The following is a 3443-nucleotide window of genomic DNA, read 5'->3' as shown; positions in this document are numbered from 1 at the left end:
GGAGCCTCAAGCGCCCTGTCGCTGGGATTCCTGCTTGCCCTCCCATCGCACCCCAGGAGCCCCGCATGCCCTCCCACCCGTAGCCCCTCGCGCCCCGTTGCTGCAATCCTTCAGAAGAGTAAGCCTGTGGCATAATAGCAAACAGCTAGCCTTAATGCTTATTATAAGCTTTCTACCGGAATACTTGCAGGAAACTGGCAGGGACTGACCAAACAGTTGTCAGGGAAGTGCAAAGTGTAAAGACTGAAAGCAATTGAGAAAAGCGCCAATAAAGTTAGTATGCAATGACCTAAACCTTGTGAAGAACCCTCAGGAACTTCTCCCAGAAAGTAAAAATGGCAGGAAATCACCTGCATGTGTGTTAATCCTGGCAGAACGGCAAGAGCGGACAACCCAGGGACGGCACTGTCCTTCGTGTCTCACAGCGAGCAGCAACTACAGTCGGAGGTGGAGGAAACGCTGACTGGAGGTGAAGCATGCACTTTTGGCAAGAAGTGCAGAGAAAACACGAATGAGGAGAGATCCTGTCTTGAAGGCTAAATGCACTTTGGATTCCAGATGATGCAGAGTGCCCCCTAAAGCTGTACCAGTTCAAGATGGAGGAGATTGAGGGCTTCCGGTACAGATGCAGGGTGAGTTACTGTCTCTGATGCTTGGCCTCCTGCAGGGCTGGGGGATCCTGACCCTCCCTGCTGTGTTTCTGTTTGCAGGACGCAATGCGTTCAGTGACCAAGCAGATGGTGCGCGAGGCTCGGCTAAAGGAGATCAAGCTGGAGCTGCTGAACTCATAGAAGCTGAAGGTGAGCAAAATTGATCCCTGGTGGTCGGCTGTTAGGTTTAGCTTCATCTCCTAGCCTGACCAGCCCCTACCCCACTTCTTTCCCTCAGACGTACTTTGAGGACAACCCTCAGGACCTGCAGCTCCTGCGTCACGACAAAGACCTCCACCCGGCTGTCATCAAGCCCCACCTTAGGAACGTGCCAGAGTACCTCAGTAAGGCTCTCCTCCCCATTTTCTGGATGCTAACAGTAACCGCTTGTCGCCTGACTCTGTGTTTTGATTTCTACAGCTCCGGAGACCCTAATGGGGTTGCTGGACTCCCTGTCCTGCAGGAGGAGGCATAAGAGGAAGGAAACATCCCGATCAGAGGGAGTCGCCAAGGCCGTTTTCAAGGTGAGGCCGGTTGAGTCCTGTTGACCTTTAACTCTATCAGAAGAGACGATCCCCCAAAACGGGAGTCCAATCAGATATCACCAAAAATCAAAATTATTTTCAGTGTAAGTATTGGTTCAATGTGTCTTCTACAGAAGAACAGCCGTGGGAAAAAAACCCTGAAGAGCTTTTGTTTCACGGGAGGAAAAAACAGGAAGGGCAAGACAAGCTGATCCCGGACTTTTGGAGTGGGGGTAAACTTTTCTAACTGAACTTTGGGTGAAATGTTGTGCCCAAGTCTCACGCACGTTGGATACAATTGAGGAACATTAACTCCACCTGGACTGTCGATGTTCTACGAGGTTGCAGCTCTTGTACGATCCCGATCAATGCCTTTCGTTCTGAAACCTTTTGATTCTTTTCTAAAAATAAATTCTCCATGACTCCCTTCAGTTCCGTCTGTAATGCTAACACGCTCTTCTTAACGTTAGCATGTTGGCCAGTTAGCATGAGGTTCAAACTGGTAATTCGCCTTTGTTGTAAGTGTTTCATTTCCAGTTGAGTCAGATCAGCAGAACAAAACTGACCTGAAGTTGGCACCAGAGGACAGAAGCAGGACTCCTGCTCCTGTCAAAACGAGTTTTTAAGATTCACTTATTTTCCCCTAAATAAACTTCATAAGTAAGGAAAACAAACTGAATTGTTCCTGAAGGACACATTCTCGTCGTTCCTGCCTTTTTTTTTCCTCCAGGGTCTCCTCCCACTGTCCAAAAACACTTGGTCGCTTCATTCTCCAATCATTGCTTCCATCTGACCTTCACGGGATCCTCTACTGTCACATCAACTAACTTCCTGTTCTTCTCCCTTCATTCATGAATCTCCCTCGGCCTTGAACCTCATCGTCCTTCCACCCAGATCTTTACCATACCTCCTCTGTCCATATCCAGACCATCTCGGTCTGACTTTATCTTCAAAACATCGAGCATGTGCTGCCCCTCCTTCCTGATCCTCTCTATCCTTCTCACTCCCAAAGAAAACCTCCACATATTCATCTCTGCTGCCTCCTGTCCCCTCCTCTGTCTCTAAACCAGAGAGCATGGCTGGTCTTACCACCATCTCATCCACCTTTTAACGCTCTTATCACTTGACACCTTACTCCACTTGCTCCACACTGCTTGTACACATTTCTTCACTTCTTCTGCACACTCTCTATGAAGTTGCCCTTAAGTACATAAAATCCTGCACTTTCTTTATCCACTCGGTTGCCTCACCATTTCACATGGGTCCCTCTCATTCACACTCATGTATTTTGTTGAGCAAACAGCCTCTCCTTTCCAGAGCATACCTCCCACCTTCAGATTCCACCTCCCAGCATCTTCATCTCAAATGGCAGATCTTTCACAAATAAAATGGATGTGCTGACTGTAACAGATAGCCGCAAACAGACTCATCCAGGACTGTTGTATTTCGCTGATACTTGAGATGTGGCTCCACTCATCCATTCCAGACACGGCAATTGAGTTCACTGCCATGACAGAGACAGTTATTCCTGTCAGAGCAAGGGACTGTGTATTTACATGAACAACTGGTGCACCAATGCCACAATCATTGATAGCCACTGCTCCTCACACTTGGAGTACATGACTGTCAAGTGCAGACCCTCGTCTCTACCACAAGAGTTTCCCGTTGCCATCGTGAATGCTGTGTGTATTGCACCGAGTTCTAATGCTAACTCTGCCCTTACCTATCTGCACAATGCCACTAGCAACCAACAGAACCAGAAAACCTATCCAGAGGTAGCCCATATGTATGCAGGGGATCTTAACCAACGATTAGAAGGTAGTGCTCCCCAAGTTCCATCACCATGTTCAATGTGCCACCAGAGGAGAAAATACTCCTACGCTACAGGGCTGCACTGCTCCCCCATCTCAGCCTACCTTATCGTTTCCCTTCTGTTGATGGTGCCTCTCAGCAGCTGCAGGACTGTTTTTAAAACAACAACCTGGATATTTTTCAAGACCAGGATTGGGAAGTGTACACCTCAACTGTGTCTTGTTACATCAACACTGTGTTGCCACTGTCATGGTGGACAAACAAATTTGGGTGTATCCAAACCAGAACCTGTGAAGAAGCGGAGGTCGAAGTGCTCCGAAAAGACAGGAACGGTACCTTCTCATCTGGGGATAAAGCTCAGTTCAGGGCTGCCAGAGTCAGTATGATGAAAGGCATCAGAGAGGCCAAGTTATATAAAAAGAGGGCTGAGCAGCCCAAATGACTCCAACCAAGTGGC

The 3443-nt window shown here is 48.2% G+C and overlaps 1 pseudogene; it reads left to right on the top strand.

The window, feature by feature from the left end:
- Positions 1-268: 268 nt before the first annotated feature.
- Positions 269-1198, top strand: LOC147231381 (putative ATP-dependent RNA helicase DDX56; annotated as a pseudogene).
- The last annotated feature ends 2245 nt before the right edge of the window (positions 1199-3443 follow it).

Source organism: Fistularia commersonii, chromosome 9 (genome assembly GCF_037954325.1).
Source record: "Fistularia commersonii isolate RoL2024-O1a breed Wild chromosome 9, RoL_Fcom_v1.0, whole genome shotgun sequence".
Lineage (NCBI taxonomy): Eukaryota > Metazoa > Chordata > Actinopteri > Syngnathiformes > Fistulariidae > Fistularia > Fistularia commersonii.
This window is presented reverse-complemented; position numbering and strand designations above follow the sequence as displayed.